The sequence below is a fragment of the Chiloscyllium plagiosum genome, chromosome 31 (genome assembly GCF_004010195.1).
Source record: "Chiloscyllium plagiosum isolate BGI_BamShark_2017 chromosome 31, ASM401019v2, whole genome shotgun sequence".
Taxonomy (NCBI): domain Eukaryota; kingdom Metazoa; phylum Chordata; class Chondrichthyes; order Orectolobiformes; family Hemiscylliidae; genus Chiloscyllium; species Chiloscyllium plagiosum.
Window position 1 is genome coordinate 32,923,503 of NC_057740.1, and position 27,042 is coordinate 32,950,544.

A 27,042-nucleotide genomic window follows, 5' to 3' on the forward strand; every position below is an offset into this window, starting at 1 on the left:
TCCCTGGTGCTGTGAGGCAGCAGTGCCAAACACTGAGCCACCATGCTACCCCATCTGTAATTGCCCTTCAAAAGATGATAGTGAGCCACACAGTGTCCTGCTGAATCATTTCAGAAGGCAGCTAGGAGTCAAGCAAATTTCTGTTGGTCTGGAGCACTTCAGCCAGGCAAAGAAAGCAGCTTCAGTTTTTACAATAATCCAGTGACGTGATGGTCACCATGACTGAGACAAGCATTCATTCCAGATTTATTCATTAAACTCTAAGCTCCACCAGCTTAGAGTCGGCATCTTGGTAAAGAGTTAGTCCAAGCCTGTGGTTTACTTATCTAGTAACATTCCCATTTGTGGGAATGTGGACATGGCTGGCTGAGCAAGCATTTATTGCCTGTCCCTAACTGTCCTTGAGAAGGTGGTGGTGAGCTGCCTCCCTGAACCACTGCAGTCCACCTGCTCTGGGCTGACCCACTTTGGGGGAGAATTCAAAGATTTTGGCCCAAAATCTTTTGTTCCATCATCACCATGTCTGTAAGAGGTGAATTGATTCCTTCCTGTTGTTGTGTCTTTGTGATTATTTCATGTTTATCTTGCCATCAGTACAAACTTTTTTCTGTCTAGACATGACCCAACTCCTTGATTGGAAAGAAAAGCTACTGTTTATTCATTGAGGGAAAGCAAATCTTAGCAGGACTTAAACACTTAATGGTAAGGTCCTAGGGAGTGTTGCTGAACAAAGAGTCCTTGGAGTGCAGGTTCATAGTTCCTTGAAAGTGGAGTCACAGGTAGATAGGATAGTGAAGAAGGCGTTTGGTGTGCTTTCCTTTATCGGTCAGAGTATTGAGTACAGGAGTTGGGAGGTCATGTTGCGGCTGTACAGGACATTGGTTAGGCCACTGTTGGAATATTGCGTGCAATTCTGGTCTCCTTCCTATTGGAAAGATGTTGTGAAACTTGAAAGGGTTCAGAAAAAATTTATAAGGATGTTGCCAGGGTTGGAGAATTTGAGCTATAGGGAGAGGCTAAACAGGCTGGGGCTGTTTTCCCTGGAGTGTCAGAGGCCGAGAGGTAACCTTACAGAGGTTTACAAAATTATGAGGGGTATGGATAGGATAAATAGACAAAGTCCTTTCCCTGGGGTTGGGGAGTCGAGAACTAGAGGGCATAGGTATAGGGTGAGAGGGGAAAGATATAAAAGAGACCTAAGGGGCAACTTTTTCACAGAGGGTGGTACTTGTATGGAATGAGCTACCAGAGGAAGTGGTGGAGGCTGGTACAATTGCAACATTTAAGAGGCATTTGGATGGGTATATGAATAGGAAGGGTTTGGAGGGATATGGGCCAGCTGCTGGCAGGTGGGACTAGATTGCGTTGGGTTATCTGGTCGGCGTGGACAGGTTGGAGCGAAAGGTCTGTTTCCATGCTATATATCTCTATGACTCTATGATTCTATGAGGTACTTTCATGGTGTGCTCATTTTCCAATCTACTCCTGAGCATTTAACAGTGGCAGCGTACAGAAAATGTCTTTATTTAAAAAGACAGACCTCCTGCAAAATATTTCTTAGTTTGAAAGTGTCAAGTTGCAGTGAGCTCTCAAAAGGTTAATGCCTCCTTATACGTATTCAAATTAGCCTTATTGTGTTCCCTAGCAATTCCATGGAGATATGCAAATTAAATACGGATTTATGCATCGACATTCACAAATTTACTCCCAAGTTAGTGTTACTGCAGCTTGAGTTAGCTAATCCTTTATGATTTAAACTGTAACAGGGCAATATAAAATATCTCAACTTGAGAAGGAATGTGGGACTTATAGAGTAATCTTTAATGGCTGTTACGATGGAGATTGCTAATTTTCTCGTGTTTTAATTATCTAGGAGTAACACATAGCTCAACAAAATGCAATCACGGCCAATTACTAATTGAAAATTGACTGAAGATAACGGTATTAAAAAAGACTAAATAAAAATTGAACTAATTGTTGTTATTTTCTAGCATTGCGATCTTCACTCTTAGCACTAGGCAGGGCATTCTGCAAATTAATGGCATTGCTTTTTGGGAGCTATTTATAGGTGGCAGCAGTGTAAGTGTGCCAGGTGTACCTACCTGCAGTGAGGAGATGTCAGGAGTCTGAGCGGAAAAGGGATAAAAACCCAAACACCAAAGAGAAAGGAACAGGTAAGGTTTGTGATTTCATTTTTGATATTTTTAAAATTGTTATTTTAAAAACGCTAAGTAGCTATTTGTTATGGCATGATTGAAGCTACAGAGTGTTACCATATCTTGCAATTCTAACCATGACCCCAAAGCAATTGAACGTAGCTTGCAGCTTTCTTTCGCTTATCATCTGACTATGAAATGAATGTTTTGTTGTGCATTTTAGACACTTAATGCTATGTAGGGCAAAGAGACAAATATGTAGAATGACGGAACGTGTATTGAATGTGCCATAAAATCGAGCATCTATAATCTAGTTCAAGATGTAATTATACATCAACATTGCTACCTCCGGATCCTTCAAAGACCACTCTGCAAATTGTAATCAGCTCAGAACACTTGATTGATCTAAATCTAAATGTGATCACTCCATAAATTTCTGTACATTATAAAATCCTAAAGAGTTCAAACACTCATGCTTTTTTCCATTTTTTTCAGAAATAAGTTAACTCAGCACAGGTCAAGAATATTCTTGCTCTGCGTGATATAACAGCACATGAAGCAACACTTTAGTGTAAGGAAATCTTTCATTTGTGACGCTCTGTAGGTCATTTTGCGAATGTGAAGTTTGAAGACTCTACCAAAAATACGGATTTGTTTTGTCAATTTGCCTGCGCAGTGAGGATCAATTTTGACCCCATTTTGATAACATATTGATAATTCATATTGACCATCAATATGGGTATGTCAATTCACTGCTCTGTATGAAGATTGTTGTCAACTTCCTCTGTAAATGAAAGATACTACAGGTTCTGCCTGGTCTCATGCAGTAGGACAAGACTACTTCCTAGTCTAACTTGAAAAATCTCTTGTAGTTAACAAGATATGGCTTATAGCCAGCAGTTACCAGTCACCTTGATATGATAAACTTTGTGACAGAGACTTTGAGGTGAACTAGAGGTTCAGTCCCAATCCTTCAAGACCTTGATGGGTAGGTCATTTAGCATTGAGATGAGGAGAAATTTCTTCACCCTGAGCTTGTGGAATTCTTTGCCACAGAAAATGGTTGAGACCAAAACATTGAATGCTTTCACAAAGGAGTTAGATATGGGTCTTAGGGTTAAATGGATCAAAGGGTATTGGGGAGAATGTGATAACATGGCACTGAGTTGGATGGTCAGCCAAGATGAAATTAAATGATGGAGCAAACTCAAAGGGCTGAATTGCCTACTCCTGCTCCTATTTTCTATGTTGCAAAGCTGTGCTGCCCCGGGTCCCTATGGCACTCCTCAGTATTAATACTTTCAGAGCCAAACACAATAATGTTTATCATCATTAATTGGGTGAAAATCTAACAGATTTTAACTGTCACCTTTTACAGAACCCATTGTAATTTCAATTTGAACATAGAACAGCACAGGAACAGGCCCTTTGGCCTACTATGTCTGTGCTGACCATGATGATATTCTAAACTATTCCCATCTGTCTGTGCATGACCCAGATCCCTCTATTTCATGCTTGTTAATGTGTCTGTCTAAATGCCTCTTAAACAATGGTATCATATCTACTTTTACCACCTTCCCTGGCAGCGTGTTCCAGGCATCTATCATGTGTAAAAAACTCTCCTTACACGCCTCCTTTAAATTTTTCCCATCTCACCTTAAACCTTATGCCCCCTGCCGTTTGACATTGCCCCCCTGGGAAAATGACTCTGACTATCCACTCTGTCCATACCTCTCATAATTTTGTAGACTTCTATCAGCTCACCCCTTAGTCTCTGACGCTCTAGTGAAAACAATCCAAGTTTGTCCAACCTCTCCTTATAGTGAATACACTCAAGCCAGGCAACATTCTGGTAAACCTCTTTGACACCCTCTCCAAAGTTTTCACATGCTTCCTATAATGTGGTGATCAGAAATGCACACAGGACTCCAATCTGGTCTAACATGGCTTGCCAACCCTTATACTCAATGCCCCGACTGATGAAGGCAAGCACACCGTGTGCCTTCTTTACCACAATTCTACTGATTCCTCCTCCCTTTGTCAGATTGTATTGCCAAATGGAAAAATAAGTGTCATCCCAGGAACCTTGTAAGAATTCACTTCACTCTGTGGCCACGGTTAGGCTTTGTTCCAAGAGCTCAGGAACAACAGTGAAATAAAAGTTAATAACCTTCATGTTGAGGAAGTATTTATCCACATCCTGAAGAGCCTATATTAAATAGAGGTTAATGCAGATCAAAGGAAATGGTGGATGGAGACATAACTGACACAGAGTATGAGGCTTGTGGTCAATTGATGTCAATGATTTTAGCCCCAGTATAACCTCCTGAATTCCTCAGGCCATAATCCACAGCTTAAACTATCTTCAGCTGCATCAAACAATGACGTTCCCTCCACCTTAAAACAGATATGGTGCTGTTTGCTGTTCCGAAATGCAAAAGGACAATGGCTCCCAGGTACATTGGCAAGTCAGATCTGAAATTGGCTCAGAGAAATTATGCAAACATTAATGGCCATTTCAGTGACTGTAAATCTGATGCCAATGGGATTTCTGTACCTTCCCATATTTGCAAGATTCGGACTTGAATGTGGGCGATCTGAAGTCTGTAGATCATCCAGAAAATGGCTGTGCATTTGGTAATGAAGAAGAAAGCTGTAGACTGAAAGCAATGCTAATAGTCACATGGATACAACAGTGGCAAATGGAGTTCAGTCGAGAGAAGTGTGAGGAAATACATTTGGAAAAAGCAAACAAGGCCACAAAATGCAAAATAAATATTAGGATGCATGGTCCCTGAAGGTGACCTGAAAGATAAATAAGGTGGTCAAGAAGGCATTTAAATTCTTGCATTTGCTAGTCCAAAGATGTGCAGGTTAGGTGGATTGACCATGCTAAATTGCCCCAAAGTGTCCAGGGATGTGGATTAGCTGTGGAAAATGCATAGTTACTGGGATATGGAGGGGTTTGGGTCTGGGTGGAGTGCTCTTTGGCGGGTCAGCGTGGACATGATGGGCCGAATGGCCTGATTTCACACTATGGATTCTAGCTGAGTCATAATTTATAAGAACACAGAGAATATGCTGGAACTGTTATGTAAAAAAACATTAGTTCGGCCACAGCTGCAGTATTGTGTACAGTTGTGGTCACTGCACTATGAGAAAGATATGATTGCACTGTGAAGGCATAAAGGAGTTTCATGAGACCTTTGACTGGTAAATATTTGTTATGAAGAAACATTGGATTGCTAGGAATGTTTCTTTGGAACAGAATAGGAAGTACAAACTGAAGTGTATATAACTCTGAAAGGTGTAAATGAAGGGGATAGGCCCTATTACCTTGGTTGAGGGGGTTCATAACTCAAGATCGTCGATTGAGGATAAGATGAAAGAAGTTTAGAGAGGTTTGGAGGGGAACAGCTTTCACCCAGAGAGTGACGGAGATCTAAAACTCAATGTGTAAAAGCCTGTGGTAGAGGCAGAACCCTTGTCGCATTTAAAAAGTACATTGCACTTGAAATGTTGCAAATTACTGGTTTATGGACCAAGACCCAGACAGTGGAATTCTGCTAGATGGCTCCTTCTTAACAGGCATGGACATAATGGGCTGATTGACCTCCTTCCATGCTGTAAATATCTGTGATGGCACAGTGCCCTACTTACAATTCCTTTTATGATAAAACGTGAGCTTGCATGAAGGATCTGCAAATAACATAGCCATATATCCAAATTAAACAGCAGGTGGAAGAGATTAACATACTGCAATAAAAATCCCATACTAATTTTTCATCTTTATCAAATCATTTATGTCAGAGCAGTCTTAATATATAATTGGAATGTTAATCTATTAAATCAGTACATCCCTGAGAATCTAAATGAGAGTTTGGTACTCTGAGTCATATGCTGTCATTGCTAAACCGTGTATATTTGTATTAGTTTTAGATGTATTCCATAATCAATCTGGTCCAGCTTGAAAGAAACCATTGAAGAGAGTGAGCAATTCTGATCTGGCCACTAAATTCTGAAAGAAATTGTCTAGACTTTTAAAAATGGAACAGTGCTGGCAGCCTTCTGCAGAGGGTTGTGCTTGCAGAGAGAGAATGTACGTCAGCTAAACCAATATGAGATCCACGTGGGCCAGGAATGTAGGACACTGAATTGTTATATGCATCTGTCACTGTCATCCAATATTAAAAGAGGTCCAATATTTTCATACTCAAGACTTTTCAGTATAACCAAATTCACTCTTTGCACTACATATAGAATTACAAAATCACAACATTGTTAGGGTGCAGAAGGAGGCCATTTGGTCTATTATCCTCTGAGCATTTTAACAGTAAAAAATTTCTGCCTAATCTTGCTCATTATTTCTATTGAAACAATCACCCAATGACCTCTTGAATTCCTCAATCAAACCTGCCCCCACCACACTTCCAGACGTTACGTCCCAAACACTGTGTGAAAACGGTTTATCTCACCTTGCATACATTTCTTTTGCAAGATCTTTTGTATATAACTGTAACAATAAACATAATTTTAGAGAAAATAACTTGTTTGTAGCAGTCGGGCGAAAGCAAATTTTGGTGGTTGCTGGAAATCTGGAATAAAAATAGGAAGTGTTGGAGAAACTCAACTGGTCTGGCAGCATCTGTGGAGAGAAAACTAAAGTTAACATATTGATCCTGATATGAACCTTCTTAAGAACGTAGGAGGGCTGGAAACTGATGCCTTTATTGAATTGACAAAGGAAGAGGAGGAGTTAATAGGTGACGTTGCTCAGAGCAAAAGGCAACGAGAGTGATTATAGTAGCAGAGAAGAGATGCAGATGCAGTGCCTTGTTGGCATAGGTTTGTTTTCAGCAGAGGTATTAACACCTGCCATTAACATCTATTCTGCATCTCTGCATCTCCTCTACTACCATTCGCATTCAAATTGTCTTTTCATCTGGATACCCTTGCCAATTCCAGTTGCTACTCCTCCCTTATTGTCAACAGTAAACAAAATACCATTTCCCCTTTAATTCCAAAGGACAGTCATATTGAATTCAAAACATTTAACTCTGATTCTCTCTCCAGTGATGATGGCAAACTTGTTGAGTTTCTCCAGCACTTTCTGGTTTTGTTGCAGTTTATAGCACAATCAGTGGTATATGTTTCAGTCTACAACCTTCTGACCTTCATTCAGGCTCAGGCTCAGATTTCCACATGACTTTTAAACAACATTTCTTGTTTATCTGTACATGTCAGCAAGCCTATACAGTGACATGGTCTCAGCTATACATGTTCCAGTTTCCAAGCACAGGTCCATCACATATCCACTGAGGTCATTGTCACTGGCTTTAAGGGTGATAAACACAGAAATCTTCATAACATTTAAGGAGTATTTAGATATGCACTTGCAATGTCAAGGCATACAAGATGTGCACTTATAGACAATAGACAATAGGTGCAGGAGTAGGCCATTTGGCCCTTCGAGCCAGTACCACCATTCATTATGATCATGGCTGATCATCCACAATCAGTATCCTGTTCCTGCCTTATCCCCATAACCCTTGATTCCACTATCTCTAAGAGTACGATCCATCTCTTTCTTGAAAGTATCCAGAGACTTGGCCTCCACTGCCTTCTGGAGCAGAGCATTCCATATATCCACTACTCCGGGTGAAGGAGTTTCTTCTCAACTCTGTTCTAAATAGCCTACCCCTTATTTTCAAACTGTGTCCTCTGGTCCTGGACTCACCCATCAGCTGAAACATGCTTCCTGCCTCCAGTGTGTCTAATCCATTAATAATTTTATACGTCTCAATCAGATTCCCTCTCATCCTTCTAAACTCAAGTGTATACAAGCTCAAACGCTCCAATCTTTCAACATATGATAGTCCAGCCATTCCGGGAATTGACCTCGTGAAAATACGCTGCACTCCCTCAATGGCCAGAATGTCCTTCCTCAAATTTGGAGAGAAAAATGGCACACAATACACCAGGTGAGGTCTCACCAGGGCCCTGTACAACTGCAGAAGGACCTTTTGCTCCTGTACTCAATTCCTCTTGTTATGAAGGCCAGTATGCCATTAGGTTTCTTCACTGCCTGTTGTACCTGCATGGTTGCTTTCATTGACTAATGTACAAGACTTATTAAAGCACTTATAAAAACTTATTAAAACACGTGGAATTCAAATAGGTTTGAATCACAAATGATTTTCGATACAAAACAAGTACATCAGGGAGCAATTCCACACTGGGATGGTGGGACAGACATACATTCATTGAGCCCATTTTTCAGATATCTCAGATTGCCTCCTGAATGCTAAAAGACCCCTGTGCCAAACTGACCTTCCTTGAGGAGATTAAGTACTGGGCTTTTTCCACTCCAGTGGATTTGTCAGTTGTGATTTTCAGCTCCTAAATCTTTGCTGACAAGTCTCTATTCCCTCAAGGATCCTCAGATGTACATTGTTTGTATCCTGTAACCTGGTCTTCAGCAGTTTCCCAACACAGATGTGAAGCTTAGTAGCCTGGAATTCCTAGATTCATTGCTCACTGATTCTTAAATGCTAGGTAATACTTGATTTTCTCTAGATCATAGCCATTTCTGTGTTTTATTTATGATTCAGATTTGATTTAGATATCTTCAGATTCATTCTTTCAGCTTTTGTGTATCATATTGTATTTTTCTCATCCCTGCAAAGGTTATGTATTTATAGGTTAAATCTAGAATTTGGAAAGGCTTGTGTTGAACATCGCAACCATTTCTTAATCTCCTTCACTTCTACACAGCTCATTAGAACTTAAGGGACAGAAGCAAGAGTAGGCCATTCAGCCCATTTAGCCTTCTCTGTCATTCAATGAATTTACGATGTTAACGCCACTTTCCTGTCTGTCTACCATAACCCTTCACATCTTCTCAACCAGAAGTCCAACTCAGCCTTAAATAAATAAGTGACCTAGCCTCCACGGAGGCCCTTTCTGTTTAGAAACATAAAATATAGGAACAGGAGTAGGCCATTCGGCCCTTTGAGCATGTTCCGCCATTCAATATGATCATGGCCGATCATCCAACTCAGTTCCCTGTTCCCACTTTCTCCGCATACCCATTGACCTCTTTAGTCCTAAGAACTCTATCTACATCTTTCTTGAATGTCTTCAATGTTTTGACCTTAACAGTTTCCTGTGGCAGAGAATTCTACTATGCTCTGGGTGAAAAACTTCCCCTTCTTCTTTGCCCTAGAAAGCCTACCCCTTATCTTTAGACTTTGCCCGCACTCCCCAGTCTTCAAGAACATCATACCTGCACATACCCTATCTAATTCCAATCTAATGCCCCTTATTTGTCTAAAATCCAGTGAACATAGTCCTAACCAATCCAGTCTCACCTCATATGTCAGTCCTGCCACCCGGGAATCAATCTGGTAAACCCTTGGTGCTCTCCCTCAGTAGTTAGAATTTCCTTCCTTAAATAAGGAAACCAAAACTGTTTACAATTCACTAGGTGTGGTCTTATCAATGCACTCTACAGTTTATAGAATGCCTACAGTATAGAAACAGGCCATTCAGCCCATTGAGATTACATCAACTCTCTGAAGAACATCCCATCCAGACCTGCCCACCCCCCTCCCCCCCAACTCATATCTCTAACTCTGCATTCCCCATGGGCTTATCGTCCCACCCTGCACATCCCTGGACACTTTGGGCAATTTAGCATGGTCAGTCCACCTAATCTGCACATCTTTGGACTGTGGGAGGAAACCAGAGCACCCAGAGGAAACCCAAGCAGACACAGGGAGAATGTTCAAACTCCACATAGACAGTCACCTGACGGTGGGAAGTTGCAGCCAGGAATCTCAGCTCCTGCACTCGAATCTTTTCACGAAGAAAGACAACATAACATTTGCTGTCTTCATCACCTGCTGAACCTGCATGTTAACTTTCAGCAATGGATGCACAAGGATACCCAGGTCTTATTGCTTTCCCCCCTTCCTCAATTTATTACCATTCAGATAATAAACTGCCTGCCTGCTTTTGCTACCAAGGTGCTAATCCCATATTTATCCACATTTGACTGCATCTGCCACTTATCTTCTCACTTTCTTAACTGGTCTATATTGCACTGAAGCTGCTCTGCATCATCCTCACAGCATACTCTCCCACTCAGCTTTGTAAACTTGGTGATATAACATGTAGTTTCCTCATCTCAATCTAGTGATATAATCTAACATATATTGTGAAAAGATGGGCTCCAAACACTGATCCCTATGGTACCTCACTAATCACTCTGAAAAAGACCCTTTACTCCTGCTGTTTGTTTCCTATCTGCCAACCAGTTCAAGACATGTGGGCTGTAGGATTGGGGTTTAGGACCCTCTCGTTTTCTTGGTCCAACAAAATTCTTTTTGAAAAGCCCATTAAACTGGCCCTTTTGGAGTCAATTCCAAAAGGAATCATAGTGTCTGGAAAATACAACAACAGACACTGTAAGCTCTTGCCCATTCCTCTCTAAATCACTGTTGGTGTCTTACAAGAATCCGAAGTCCTGGATATATGTTGCAAAACAGCCTCGGGACTTTCCAATAGCCTGGGATATGCCCATTTTAACACCTGCCTGATTCAAATGGGCTAAATGAGTGCATTAACTCCTCGCTAGACTTTCAACAAACTTCCTTCTGAGTCACGCACTGTGCTGACTAGAAATTATATCATTGGCTTCTTCATTGTCACTGAATCAAAATCCTAGAACTCACCATCTTCTGAGAGCACTATGCCAATACCTTCACCACATGGATTGCAGCGGTTCAAGAAGACAACTCACGAGCACTTCTGAAGAGCAATAAATATTGACCTTGCCAACGATGTCAACAATTGCCATAGATAACCTTCTGGGGACTGGGTTTGAATCCCACCATGGCATGTTCAATTTGAATTCAATAAACAGCTGGAATTAACAATCGAATGACTACTATAAATCCAAATTGTCGGGAAAAATCCATCTGATCCATTGACGTCCTTTAGGGAAGGAATCTGGGCAAATTAGGGATGGGCAATAAATGCACCTTCATCCTGTAAATGAATAAAGGAAAAAGAAATCACATTCCTAAGGACTGATATCACTCACAGTGCTGTTTGTTTAGGGTAGCAGGGTCATTTGGGTCTCAAGAGGAGGTGACTCTATGACTCTGGGTGTCTTAATGCAGTTGTAGACGCATTGTTTATTAATGTCTGGATGTACCTGCCTCCTCATGATCTTCGAGTAACTGCCAACGGTGGAACCAGCAAAGTTTGATGGTGATAGCAGAAAAGCAGATAGCAAGAACAACAACAGCTGTTTCCAGGCAGAGGATCTGTTGAAAGAGGTCTTCAATTTCCTTAAGGTGTTCCGGATGAAGACAATGGGAAGCCACCTCATAGTCTTCTTCCCTGTCACTGAAAATGGGAGGCTCCTACTGAACCTGAAGAAGAAAGTGCAAGGAAAAATAAGTGGAAGTTTTGCCCTGATGGAGATCTTCACTCCAATACTGTCTTATCATGAATAGAAAGTTCCATCCTTTAAGACTTTCAAAAAGCTCAAGGAGATGATACCAGCTGATCTGAAGAGTTTATATTTGTATTGCATTTTCTATCTCCTCAGGACATCCTAAAGAGCTTCGCAGCTAAAGATTACTATGTTTAGTGAAGAAGCAGTCATAGAGTCATAGAATCATAGAGATGTACAGCACGGAAACAGATCCTTCGGTCCAACTCGTCCATGCCGGCCAGCTATCCTAAATTAATCTAGTCCCATTTGCCAGCATTTGGCCCATATCCCTCTAAACTCTTTGTATTCATGTACCCATCTAGATGCCTTTTAAATGTTGTAATTGTACCAGCCTCCACCACTTCCTCTGGTAGCTCATTCCATACACGTACCACCCTCTGTTTAAAAAGTCCCTTAGGTTCAAACCTTTCATCTCCCTACCCTAAACCTATGCCCTCTAGTTCTGGACCTATCCAACCCAGGGAAAATACCTTATCTACTCACCCTCATGATTTTATAAACCTCTATAAGGTCACCCCTCAGCCTCCAACGCTCCAGGGCAAACAGCCCTAGTCTATTCAGCCTCTTACAAGAGATGAAACCCTCCAACCCTGGCAACATCCTTGTAATCTTTTCTGAACTCTTTCAAGTTTCACAACCTCCTTCCTACTGGAGAGAGACCAGAATTGCACGCAGTATTCCAAAAGTGGCCTAACCAATGTCTTGTACAGCCACAACAAGACTTCCCAACTCCGATACTCAATGCACTGACCAATAATGGAAAGCATATTAAACGCCTTCTTCACTATCCTATCTATCTGAGATAGTTCCTCCACTTTTGAGGAACTATGAACCTGCACTCCAAGGTCTCTTTTTTCAGAACCTTACCATTAAGTGTCTAAGTCTTGACCTGATTTGCTTTTACAAAATGCAGCATCTGACAGTTATCTAAATTAACTGCTATATGCCACTCCTCAGCCCATTTGGCCCATCTGATCAAGATCTCGTTGTACTCTGAGATAACCTTCGCTGTCCACTACACCTCCAATTTTGGTGTTATCTGCAAACTTATTAACTATACCTTCCAGGGTCACATCCAAAACATTTATATAAATGACAAAAAGCAGTGGACCAAACACTGATCCTTGTGGCACACCACTGGTCACAGGCCTCCAGTCTTAAAAGCAACCCTCCACCACCTTCAAGCCCGTTCTGTATCCAAATGACTAGTTCTCCCGTATTCTGTGTGTTCTTACCTTGCTAACCAGTCTATCAAAGAATTCAATCAAGTTAGTGAAACATGATTTCCCACATGCAAAACCATGTTGACTTTCTCGAATCAGTCCTTCCCTATCCAAATGCATGTAAATCCTGTCCCTCAGGACTCCCTCCAACAACTTGTTCATCACTACCATCAGGCTCACCGGTCTATAGTTCCATGGCTCTACCTTACCACCTTTCTTAAATAGTGGCACCATGTTAGTGAACCTCCAGTCTTCCGGCACCTCACCTGCGACTATTGATTATTAAAACATCTCAGCAAGGGGCCCAATCATTTTCCCAGCTCCCACAGAGTTCTCGGTTACACCTGATTTATCGACTTTCATGTGTTTGAAGATATCCAGTTCCTCCTGCTCTGTAATATGGACATTTTTCAAGATGTCACCATCTATTTCCCCACATTCTATATCTTCCGTGTCCTTCTCCACAGTAAACATTATTGCAAAATACCTGTCTAATACCTCCCCCCATCTCCTGCAGCTCCACACAAGGCCGCCTTGCTGATCTTTGAGGGGTCCTATTCTCTCCCAAGTTAGCCTTTCATCCTTAATGTATTTGTAAAAACCCTTTGGATTCTCCTTAAGTCTATTTGCCAAAGCTATCCCATGTCCCCTTTTTGCCCTCCTGATTCCCCTCTTAAGAATACTGGTTTATACTTTTGGAAGGAATCACCCGCTCTCTGTTGTCTATACTTGACATTTGCTTCCTTTTTCTTAACTAAAACCCCAATTTCTCTAGTCATCCAGCATTCCCTACACCTACCAGCCTTTCCTTTCACCCTAACAGGAACATATTGTCTCTGGACACTCGTTATCTCATTCTTGAAGGGTTCCCATCTTCAAGCCATCCCTTTATCTGTGAACATCTGCCCCCAATCAATTGTTGAAAGTTCTTGTCTAATACTGTCAAAATTGGCCTTCCTCCAATTTAGAACTTGAACTTTTAGATCCTGTCTCTCCTTTTCCATCACTACTTTAAAACTAATAGAATTATGGTCGCTGGCCTCAAAGTGCTCCCCCAATGACACCTCAGTCACCTGCCCTATCTTATTTCCCAAGAGTAGGTCAAGTTTTGCACCTTCATCCATAGGCACATCCATTTACTGAATCAGAAAATTTTATTGTACACACTTAACAAATTCCTCTCCAGCTAAACCCTTAAGACTATGGCAGTCCCAGTCTATGTTTGGCAAATTAAAATCCCCGACCGTTACCTCCCTATTATTCTTACAGATAACTGAGATCTCCTTACAGATTTGTTTCTCAATTTCCTGTTGATTATTGGGGGGGTCTGTAGTACAGTCCAAATAAGGTGATTATCCATTTATTATTTCTCAGTTCTACCCAAATAACTTTCCTGGATGTATTCCCAGGAATATCCTCCCTAATTACAGCTGTAACATTACTCTTTACCAAAAATGCCACTCCCCCTCTCCTCTTGTCCCCCTTTCTATCCTTCCTGTAGCATTTGTATCCTGGAACATTAAGCTGCTAATCCTGCCCATCCCTGAGCCACATCTCTGTAATTGCTATGATATCCTAGTATTGTAGAGTCATAGAGTCATACAGCACAGAAACAGAGCTTTCAGTTCAACCAGTCCATGCCAAACATAATCCCAAACTAAACTAGTCCCAACTGCCTGTTCCAGGCCCGTATCCCTCCAAACCTTTCCTATTCATCTACTTATGTAAGTGCATTTTAAATGTTGTGACTTTGCCCACATCCACTACTTCCTCAAAAAGTTCATTCCACACACGAACCATCTTCTGTGTAAAAACATTGCCCCTCATATCTTTTTCAAACCTCTCTCCTCTCACCTTAAAAAATGTCCCCTAGTCTTGAAATCCCCTATCCTGAGGAAAGACACCCACCATGAACCTTATCTATATCCCTCATGATATTATAAGCCTTGAAAAGGTCACCTCTCAACCTCCTACATTCCAGTGAAAAAAATCTCAGCCTATCCAGCTTTTCTTTATAACTCAAACCTTCCATACCCGGCAACATCCTGGTAAATCTTTCTGAACCCTCTGTAGCCTAACAACACCCTATAACAATTGTTTTGCAACTTGTTATCAACTAATCTATGCACAGTCAATGCTCCTTACACAACAAGTGATCATTTGGTGTATCCTTTGGGGTTGAGGAGTCAATGGTGAGAGAGTTCAACAGTGAGAGCACTCCATATTCCCTCACATTAGAGCCAAGGAATCCTTTACATCCAACTGAGCAGGTAGATGGGGCTTGATTATCTTCTTATCAAAAGTGTTCAGTATTTTCTCAGCATTGGTTCATTTTTAAAATTATTTCATGGAGTGTGGGCCTGCCTGAGAATTAACACCAACATTGCTGCCCCTCTCTCATTGCCCCTGAAGTGAGTGGCTTACTCAGCTGTTCCATAGGGAAGCTAAGAGTCAACCGCCTTGCTCTGTGTCACATGTAGGTAAGGGCATTAATGAAGCAAATGGGCTTTTATAATAATCAATGATAATTTCTAACTAGTTACCACTTCCACATTATGAATTAAACTTAGATTTATGTTGGATTTGAACCCATGCCCTGAGAGAATTAACCCAGCCCTCTAACCCGTGACTGTGACACTGCATCACCATGCACTGAAATCTTGAAATGGAGTTTGAAACTAACACAGAATTCCCCTGTATTTAACATAATTGATTAGGAAATGCATGCCACAATAAGGAATTTCAATAAGTCTTAACCTCAACCTTGACATTTTGCTATGAAATCTTATGGTACTTTCATTTAACAAAAACAACCATGCGCAAAGGGAGAACCTATCTTGTTACTCCTCCGAAATCAGGTTGTCTGGGCAACAGTTGTGAATTATTTGTTAAGTTGTTCATTAAGAAACTGTCCATCACTCATGGAATCAAAGATTGCCACTTAAGGATGTAACTTGACAAGTCTAGTAGAAGGTTGCAATTCAATATGTTGCAGAGTTGACAGCTAAGTGATTACTTTCTTGAGTGTTTGCTTTTATACATCAGTCTTGTGCAGCCACATTCCAGACTCGGAATTTTATATGTCTGATAAAGACAAACATTTAGTTTTTTTCTGGTTTCAGAGGCAGAGGTAATCGCAGTTTGTAGCCAGTTACATCTCGCCTCCCCAAATTTGACATGCTTTCGCAGCAGTATTAATGCAGTTCAACGTCATGAAAAGCTCTTCATTTATATGGCATACTGCATAACCACAGAAAGTCCCAGACCATTTTACAGCTAAATAAGACTATTTGAAGTATTGTAGAAAATGGGACTGCGAACATCTATCCGTGAAACTCCTCCACAACAGCAATACAATAATGAGCAGATAATTGAAAATAAAATACCGCGGATGCTGGTAATCTGACAAAAAAGCAGAAAGTGTTGGAGATGCTCAGCAGGGTTGGCAGTATTTGTGGACAGAGAAACAGAATTAACATTTTGAGTCTAGTACGGCTTTTCGTTGGAACATCTTCCTCTTTTCTGGTGCTTCATTGAGAGATAAATATTGACCAATTCATCAGGAATAACTCTCCTCTGCTCCTTCATAAGTCAAGGCAATGGGGACCCAATGGCCTAGTGGTGTTATTGCAAGACTATTAACCTAGAAATCAGTTAACGTTCTGGGGACCAGGGTGCAAATCCCATCAACAGATGGTTGTATTTGAATTCAATAAAGAATCTGGAATTAGGGATCTAAAGATGACCATGAAACCGTTATCAATTGTCAGGGAGAAAAACTGATCTGGTTCACTAATCTCCTTTAGAGAAGGAAACTGCCATCCTTACCTGGTCTGACCTACATGTGACTCCAGACCCACAGCAATGTGGTTGACTCTTAACTGCCTCTGGGCAATTAGGGTTAGGCCAATGCTGGCCTTGCCAGAGACACACACATCCGATGAGTGAATTTTAAAAATGAATTAACACAGGACTTAATACATCCACCTGAGAGAGCAGACAGAAACTCAATTTAGCTTCTCATTTCAAAGATAGTACCTTTAATAATGCAGCACTCCTTCAGTCCTGCATTAACACTGAATTGTTCGAAACTTCTAAAGTATTGGATTTCAACTCATTCATTGCCTTCTTTGCCCCTGATCTTAACAATTCTAAAACTCTTCTGGCTGGTGTTCCACATTCTAGAAAATTTGAGGGGCTACGTTCTGGACAGCAGACCTTAGGGCTGGGCGACTCCTGTTGGGGGCTGAAGTGTAGAGTTCTGTGTTTAGCTCAGAGGTGGAGCCACAGTTTGGAGCTTGTGTTGGGGGCTGCAGCCAGGACTGGAGGAGGGGGTGGTCAGGTTTGGGACCGAGAGCTGGATGCTGTGCTTGGGGTGGGACCGGGTTCTCTGTTATTAGGGCGAGAACAAACCTGCCATGCTCAGAATGATGTGGGGCTGGAGGGGAACTGGGGTGGGGAGTGGAGTGGTTGCTGCTGCTGTTGAGAGGCCAGACTGGGAGCCCAAGCCAGGAACAGCATGAGGCTTTCTGATTTCTGCACCTGCTCTCCATCACTCAGCACCATTTGTCCTCCTATTCAAAACGGTGTAGGTTCAAATTTTACTCCCAGGAATGAGAGGCTCAACTACAGCTATCTTCACCCTGCCCCCCAATCCAAGCTTAGCGGGCCCCAGTTACTGGGCCTTGAGATATCCACCCCCCAACCATGCGCCGGGCTCTAGTGGAGAGGAGTGTTACAGCTCCATCTCTATTAAACAGTCAAACAGTTTTCTATATCAGTGTATGCATATATGACCTTGCAGCGCAGGCAGCTTACAGGAAGAAACACACTCTCCAAGTAAACTCAGGACAGTGTTCCAGTCAGTTAGCTCACCCCAGGCCCCAGCTAAGTACAGCAGCAGCTGGTGAATCCTTTGAGTTAGCACCATGGGAGAAGGAGTCCACAAGGCTTGAGACTTCTGAAAGAGAGAGCAAACATCTGTGAAGGGGAATAGTGAAAGTATGCCTCTAAATCAATTCAGAGTGTTGATTTGGAAGAGAAGTCTCTTAAGTCAAACTTTAACATTACTTCTCACCATTGTCTTTGTATAATTTTTAAAAATATCATTGACAGGAGAAAGCAATTTCCTGCTCCAATGGCAAGAATGAAAATTCCTTACTATCTATTCTTCCTGTTTCTTCATCAGATGGAGTAATAAATTGTTACATTGTTGTTTTACAATCACAATTTTTCACAAGACCTCCAGGCTGTGGGACTCCACACATCTTTAGCTCTTCCCATTATTCCTAGAGCCTTGACTTTTGGAAATCAGTCTTGGTATCACCAGTTCCCTGATTGTCATTGCATGCATTAGGTACAACACACTTGCCTCTCAGTCAGAAGGTTGAGTGTTTATTGTCCCCATTTCAAAGGCTCAAGGTCAAATATCTAAGATGACATTCCGTTGCCAGTAGTGAGGGTCCCTGCACTTTCAAAGGCGCTGTCTTTTAGGTGGAATGTTTCTCGTCTGCTCATGCAGATGGACATAAAAGATCCCAGAACAATATTTTGAAGACAAACAGAAGAGTTAGCCCGGCATCACGGTCAATATTTCTCCCTTAATCAACATTCACTAAAAGGTATATTATCTGGTCAATATCATATCACCACTTGTAGCAGTTTGACACACGCAAATTAACATTTCAGCATTTCCTATTTTACAATATTTCCTACAAATGATTTTGTTTCCAAAGTAATACATTGGCTGAAATACAAATTGAATTTCTTTTTCTCTTTGTCATGTCTTATCTCTGAAAGTTTTCATCCTAAGAGCTTCCTGAGCTGGGCATTACCACTAGTATCTCAATTAGAAAATAGTTCTTCATGTAAGCTTAAGAGGAAAGAAGGATAATGCTGTGTGGAAATGACTGCGTAGCATTCTAAACTGCAACAATTATCACATCTATGTCAAATTCTCTGACACTGAGTTGTTCTAAACTTGTTGGATATTCATCTCATTCATTGCCTTCTTTGCCTCAGATCTTGACTTCTGGCTTGTGTCCCATATTCTGGTCAACTTGAGGTAATTCAAAACTTTGCTACTTGTGTCTTAATATGTATCAAGTCCCATTCCCCTGTGCTCACTGACCTACATTAGCTCCTGGTGCTTTAATTTTAAAATTCTCATCCTCCTTATCAAATTTCTTCATAGCCGCACCTCTTTTTGTCTCTGTGGTCACATCCAAGGCTATCCCCCACTGAGATATCTGTGCTTCTCCAATTCTAGCCTTACAAAAGCCCGTATTTTAAATGATGTACCATCAGTGGCCACCACATTTTCAGTTGCCTCTGCTTAAGCTCTAAAATACCCTCGTATACCCCTCAAGACCTCTACCCTCCAACCCCTTCCACCTCTCTACCCGCTGTACATCCCTCACCCTGTCTACTCTTCCCACCTCCCTCCACCTCTCTACATTCCCTACATTCCTCCACCTCTCTACCTTACCCCAAACCTCTCCACCTCTCTCCACACTCCCTACACTCTTCCACCTCTCCACCCTCCCCACACCCCTCACCTCTCGACTCTCCTCCCTCAAGCCTCAGAAACTATCTCTTTGGCCAGACTTCGATCATCTGACCAAAATCTCCTTGGTGTCTCGGTGCCATTTTTAGTTTTAAAATGTTCTTCTGAAGCCTGATTCTTTTTTGTGTGAAAGATGCTATTGTAGGAGGAGCAAAACCTTTTAATGAAACCCACTGTGTACTTATAGGATCAGATTCTACAGTATAATTAGGGAAAGCTATACAGGTACATGAGGGAGAACGGAATACAGGATTATGCCGATAGGACAGTCGGGAGGAACCAGGCTTGTGAGGTGCTTGAATATCAGCATAGATCTGTTGGGCTGAATGGCTTGTTTATGTGCTGTAAATCCTATTTAATCCCTAGCTGAAGGCAACACATTAGGAAATATTATATCGCTCTACTCTCATACTTTATGACCATTAACACTGGCAGGAAGTCACTTTCAAATGACCTCATAAAATCCAGCAATGGATATGAATTAAAAAGCAGAAAACCATATTTCTAAAGAGATACGAGGTTTTGTCAACCACAGAGAAGAGATGCTACTCAGTGGAATTAGCTATTCCAAGTTATTTCAAATGACCTTGTAACCTGTCCCCAAGAACTCTCTCACAGAAAACAATGGGAGCACAAGATGCCAGAAATAATAAATTGCTGCTCCATATTGAAAGTAGGTCTCAGCACACGCTGTAATCTGCCCAGGGTCCCAAGGCACCAGAAAGCTGGGAGATTTTTTAACAAGGAGTGCAACGTGTTTATATTTCAGAGACAACTGTGGAAAAGAAGATTTATCGGGGCTATTATCTCCCAGGTGGAGTGTGAGAGACAACTTGCTGGAGCCCTTATTCTACTTGCAACTGTGCAGCTACAGTCTGTACACATTGATTGTTTGTCAATGAGAGTACATTGCAGGAATAAGGAATAAAGCTGTAGTGGTACCAAGAATGGTGTCCCCCATCAAAAACAGGCATTACGTTCACCTGCTGTCCGTATCACAGTAGAATTCTGTGTGTCCATATCGTCTTTGTGTGTGTGTGTGTAGTTTTAGCATGTAGCCATGGAGACAGTGAGGTCTGCAGGTGCTGGAGATCAGAGTCGAGAGTGTGTTGCTGGATAAGCCCAGGAGGTCAGGCAGCATCCGAGGAGCAGGAGAATTGACGTTTCAGGCCGGAGTCTGATTAGTCATCATTCCTGATGAAGGGATGGAAATGTGTTGCTGGAAAAGCGCAGCAGGTCAGGCAGCATCTAGGGAACAGGAGAATCGACGTTTCGGGCATTAGCCCTTCCTGAAGAAGGGCTAATGCCCGAAACGCCGATTCTCCTGTTCCCTAGATGCTGCCTGACCTGCTGCGCTTTTCCAGCAACACATTTCCATCTCTGATCTCCAGCATCTGCAGACCTCACTTTCTCCTTCCTGATGAAGGGCTCCGGCCCAAAACGTCGATTCTCCTGGTTGGGACTTCACCATCATGTATGGCAGATAATGGGCTTAGTTGAAATAAACAACAATTTCACTTAATGTATTTTATAAGATTCGGCTTTAGCTTTCCACCATAGCACTAATTTCTCAGGTGAAAACAATTTGGGTGGAAGAGGCTTTGGAAGTGGGGCACGGGAGATTTATGACGGGAAATTGCTTACCTCCCCAACACATTGCTACCTCGGTGCCGAAGGTGGGCTCTGAGCCGCAGAGACTATCAACCTCGTGGCTGTTTGGAAGCGCTGTCCTGTAAGTTGGCAGGAAAGCCATTGCCCTCCCGTTTCACAGACTCAGCTAACGAACTGACAGAATGAAATGGGCACAGACTTGACCATAACCATTCCTGATGCCCCTCAGAGCTGTGAGCCTTTCTTCTTTCTAAAAATAGGGCATGCTTCTGAGAGTGCCTGCATAGCAGCTCCCTCCAATCCATTCAGGGGCTTACAGATTGGAAATTTGTGTTGCTGTTCCACCCAAATGTCCTTAAATGGATGGCGCATGTGGAAATGATCGATTCATTGGTCATCTCCTGCATGTTGGCGTTGGAGGTGGTACCCCAGAAGTGAATGGGTTCAACAACTGCAATTCTCCCAGTCACTGTGAGAGTTGTAAGGACTGTGCCTTATTTATTTTGTGTTTTTTTTTCAAAGAGTTTTTAAAAGTTGTTTGAAAGGGAGGCTGTAGTTTTGAAAAGCAAGTAACCCAGGGTGGCATGTGACTCAGTGGTTAGCACTGCTGCCTCACAGCACCAGGGTCCCAGGTTCAATTCTAGCCTCGGGCGACTGTCTGTGTGGAGTTTGCACATTTTCCCTGTGTCTGCGTGGGTTTCCTCCCACAGTTCAAAGATGTGCAGGTCAGGTGAATTGGCCATGCTAAATTGCACATAGTGCTAGGTGCATTAGTCAGAGGGAAATAGGTCTGGGTGGGTTACACTTCAGAAGGTCGTGTGGACTGGTTGGGCTGAAGGGCCTGTTTACACACTGTAGGGAATCTAATTTAATCAACACCCAATGCAAGCGTTGTGTAAGCCACTGTTTGAACAAGCAGTAATTAAGCTTGAGTTGCAGATGAGAACCAAGGGGGTGTACAGATGTAGCTTTTGTTGGAAATGAGAAGTTGCTTGGTCTATGGATTAATGACTAGTTATGAATGACAGGAACCTTTTCCCTGCCGCAAGCATGAGTTTGATTCTCAGGTAACTAAGCAGGTTGGAGCTGGAATAAGTGACAGAGAGAGAAGAGTTCAGTTCTTTCCTAGCTGAGCAGCAGCCTTGCTGTTCTGTGTAGTCAAAGATAATACTTGAAGGAAAAGCAGTACCTTTCCTGTAAAGGTTGTTGGAAGCTGTGACTTTTAACTCGTAACTCAGAGACCAGTGAACCAGCTATCTGTGTCTCTGATCAACCAGAGGAAGCATCCAGAGAAAGATGATTAAAGCAACATGCAGGCCAATGGAAGTGTCATCAGGAACATCTAACCCACAGAATCTGAAAAAGATGACCTAACTATCTTTCAGTCTTTCCCCCTGCCCAAAAATTATTTTCCCTATCTGTTTGTCTGTCTGTCCATGTGTAAGGGGAAGTTTAAAAGGGGATTAGAATTTTAATCAATAGTGTTAAATGGCAAAGTTTTATACCAGTTTACCTATAGCTAGTGTCCAATTACTTGCAATAATTCTTGTTCAGAACAGAATAGCAGTGTTTAGTTTCCAAGGCGGTACTGCAGTGAGTGGGAAACAGAATAAGGTCAGAGTCGAGTATCATGTAGAGAGCAGGAATCAGACACAGTGGTTGTAACACAGAGGAGTAGCCAAGGGGTTTAAGTAGCCTGAGGAAAGTTTATTCTTTAAGGAACCTGGGAACAAAGAGAAACATGCTGGAAGCTGCAAAAACCAGGTTGTGAAAAATGCTACGGAACAGGGGGATTAGGAGCAAATCTATTTGAAATTGGAAGTAAATGGAATGTAAATATTGAGATATTGATAGGAGTTCAGGCCAATTTATGACGATTCCATGCCCATCGAAATTAAGCTGGGGAGCTACAACATGTCATCTTAGCAATTCCCATTCTGTCAAAAAAAATCCTTACCTCCTTCTCGCCCACTTTAAACATCCTGCCAACGCATGATACCACACCTGCCCATTTTACCTCTACCGTACCCAGCCAAAGCCTTTCCTATTTGACTGCAATCTCCACCAATAACAAGGAATGATGCATATTCTGTTGCACTCGACTTACACTTTTGTAGCACTATTCTTCTCAATGGACCCTTCTGGTCCGATCCTCTCTCCTGATCTGAGCCTTAGTTGAGCAGTCATCATGTATTTGGCTAACATGATATTTGGAACTGAGGATTCTGGCCTGCACTGCCAAGAGATTGCTCCTTTACACTTTACTGACTCTGCTCTTTACATGGTATATCTTGGATTCTGCTTTAACTAAGAGCAATTATGGTCTAACCCTCAGGAGTTCCCACAAGCTCTTTTATTTACAGACAGTAAAACAATGTTTGTAATACAGCTCTCTACTACAGGTTCCTCTATTCTCAGAGTCTCATGCTACTGCACACACACACACACACTCTCCCTCATATGCATATAGATCTATGGGGTGAATTTGAATTTGCAAAATTGTATTTGCAGATACATTCTATTTTGTTCAAAAAGCACATAATCTGTGGACAGTTAATATTTTTTATAATCCATTTGACATTTTATAGATTCCTACTTTGGAAGTAGAACCAGTCTGACTCAAGATTGGAATACAGACAGATTCTAACCTCACACTTCTAATGCATTATCTGAGCTGAAACATCACCCTTTTTTATAAAACCTTAAGTTATCTCAGGAATGTGACTTGAAAGAAGTTCTGGGATTTACATATTAATGAATCAAAACCTGCAATCTACTGTATTCTAAAAGATGGAAGACTTAATAGCAATCTAGGTTTGTTCAATATATCGCATCAGTGTATGACGTTATGATCTTCTGCTATAAATTCTGTGTCCTATGATGCTACTCCACAGCTACCTGATGAAGGAGCAGCACTCTGAAAGCTTGTACTTCCAAATTGACCTGTTGACCCATAAGCTGGTGTCGTATGATTTTTAACTTTGTTACTGCTGATGTCAGTATCATATCATCTGACGTATCATCATGACATTAATGTAAGCATTCTCATTCGACTATTCTAATGATGCTTCTTGACACTATCTGAATAGTCTGTTTGCTCTCGTGCTCTACAACAGCCTGAGACTGAGGTGGCCTTGTCACACTGCAGATTTCTCCTGTCAGGTAAAAGATCCTAGGTTCCCCACCAAGAGATTGCTTCCCCACAGGCTGGTCTCATGTCCTGTATTCCCATGGTGCAGTGCAGTGCTCTTCTGAGAGAGAGGGCAGTTTTGGGCAGTTAGAATGCAGCCAATTGGTCACACACATTGAATGATCTAATGGCACTTTTAGAGTTCTTGAGAAGAACTCTACCAGATACCCTGCAAAGACTGTGAAAAACACTAAATAAGACAAACAGGAAGAAAAAAGTAAACTTTATTTGTCATTTCTACTATATACAACTGATACAGTAAAAAAAAAAGAGACAGGTTCCTTCAGGACCAAGGTGCCACATGGACAGCACAAACTACACCATCATACAAAGGGCAGCATAAAGTGCATAAAGTACAAAACACACAAATTACAGTGTAATAAAAGAATGATAAATAACAGACATTGTTCTAGCCCAATTGGTCACTAAACATTTCTTAGCTGGATATCAAATGACCTTTATCCACTTCAGTCCCAGGCCAGTGACTCTCATATGTCCAGCAAGATATTCAGGGACGCTTTGTAACATTTTTATAAAGTTGCTGGTGTCCACTTAGGAGTGTGCTGCTATGTCTAAGTCCCACGAACAACAACCATAGCTATAGCTAATGACTGGTACTGTACAGTTCTCATAATCACATCTGTGCAGTTGTAGGCAAAGTCAACTTGGAGGGTTATGTACAAAACTTCACGTCAGCTCTCATGAAGAGTCATCTCGATTCAAAACATTAGCTTACTCTCTCTCTCTCTATGAATATTGCCTGACCCACTGTGAGCTCCAGCATTTTTTGTTTTCAGTTCCACACAGACTGTGTGTTGGGCTGAATTTGCCTTTAATAGTACAGATAAGCCAGCTGAATTTGGAAATGATTGTGAGGGGTGTGGGAAAGGCAAGGAAGTGGAGACAAGACCTTGGCAACCATGGTGGAAATTGTTGTCATGTTCCCTTTGACCATTGCACTTTTGCCATTAGTTGATCGGTGTAGAATTAAATGTTCTCATTTCCTGTCTTACGACTCTGTCAGCCCCACACTGTCCACACAAAACATTGCAGCTGAATGTCGTATCAGAAATGGATGAGATGCCCTATTGGAAAATCAGCACTGGGTTTTCTGCTGCTAAATAAATCATTCTTTAATTCAAAATTTAATTCCTCGTGCAGACTGCACAATAGTTCAAATTTCTGTGGACCAAAACAATTTTCCACATATCCTGCTGAAGAAATATTCTATAAATACCTGAACAATTAATTTTTTGGTCGCTCAACTCTATTTGGGGCACTGCTGAATGATAATGTTTGCCTTTTTTTTCATTTAACACAGATCACAGGAGACCAAAAGCAATTCACTATGAAGTGCTTGAAAATAGTCAGTAGTCACGCAATACCAGGTTATAGTCTAACAAACCTATTGGACTATAACCTGGTGTAAGGTAAAAGTGAGGACTGCAAATGCTGGAAAGCAGAGTTTAGATTAGAGTGGTGCAGGAATCAGATTTCTGATGAAGGGCTTTGGCCTGAAACATCGATTCTCATGCTCCTCGGATGCTGCCTGACCTGCTGTGCTTTTCCAGCACCACTCTAATCTATAACCTGGTGTTGTGTGACTTCTGACCTTGCCTACCCCAGTCCAATACCAGCACCTTCACATCATTATAACAAGATGTTATATGTAAATGAAAATGTTTATTTAACTCCACCTAACTGAAAACTCTCTAATAATCTGAAGCATCAGCATATAATCAAGGTTAAAAAAAAGCTACACCTGTGTTAATCGAGACATAGTGATTAATCTTCTTTTCTTCATTGGGATGTGGGCACCATTAGTAAGGGCAGCATTTGCTGCCCACCCCTAATTGCCCTTGAACCAATTGGCTTGCCAGGCTATTGCAGAGGGCACTTAAGAGCCAACAACATTGCTATAGGTCAGCGTCATAGAGTCATAAAATCAACTATCACGGAGTCCATGCTGAACATAGTTCCAACTAAACTAATCCCACCTGCCTGCACTTGGCCCATATCCCTCCAAACATATCTTATTCATGTACTTATCCAAATACAGTAGCGCCTCGACATACGAATGACCCTGTTCATGTACAAATCAGTTTACGAACAGGATTGTACGTAAAATTTTGCTTCAACGTACGTACGAAATTCAAGGTACGAATGCAAAAAGCCCGTGTGCGACCACGTGGTTTCATTGTTCTGCTTTCCTACACGCTTGTTGAACGCAAAAGCTCTCGGACTCCGCGTGATCTCATTCAGTTCGTCTTTGGCACATGCGCTGTGAGCAGCCGTCCAAGCATTTTTACGCTATCCGAACAATGGGAAAAATTGATTCAGTTCGCAAACTTTTCGGTTCGCAAACCCGGTCCCAGAACGGATTAAGTTCGTAATTCGAGGCGCTACTGAAACTTTAAACATTGTAACTATTCCCACATTCCTCTGGACGTTCACTCACATACGAACCACACGGTTTGTAAAAATAAGTCGCCCATTAAGTCTTTTTGAAATCTTACTTCTGTCTCTTAAAAATATGCCCCATGAGGGGCAATTTCTTTACGCAGTGAGTGGTTTGTGTGTGGAATGAATTTCCTGAGGAAGTGGTGGATGCGGGTGCAGTTACAACTTTTAAAAGTTTGGATAGGTGCATGAATAAGAAATGTTTGAGGGATATGGGCCAAGTACAGGCTGGTGAGGACCAGTTTAGTTTGGGATTACGGTTGGCATGGACTGGTTGCACTGAAGGGTCAGTTTCTGTGCTGTATAACTCT

The 27,042-nt window shown here is 41.8% G+C and overlaps 1 protein-coding gene across 1 annotated transcript in view; it reads left to right on the top strand.

Moving 5' to 3' along the window:
• Nucleotides 1–1,668: 1,668 nt before the first annotated feature.
• Nucleotides 1,669–27,042, top strand: part of LOC122565389 — a 130,127-nt gene continuing 104,753 nt past the window's right edge. Inside the window, exon 1 of the mRNA XM_043721322.1 lies at nucleotides 1,669–2,174. The gene's annotated coding sequence lies outside the window, so the exon portion shown is untranslated. The remainder of the gene's footprint in view (nucleotides 2,175–27,042) is intronic.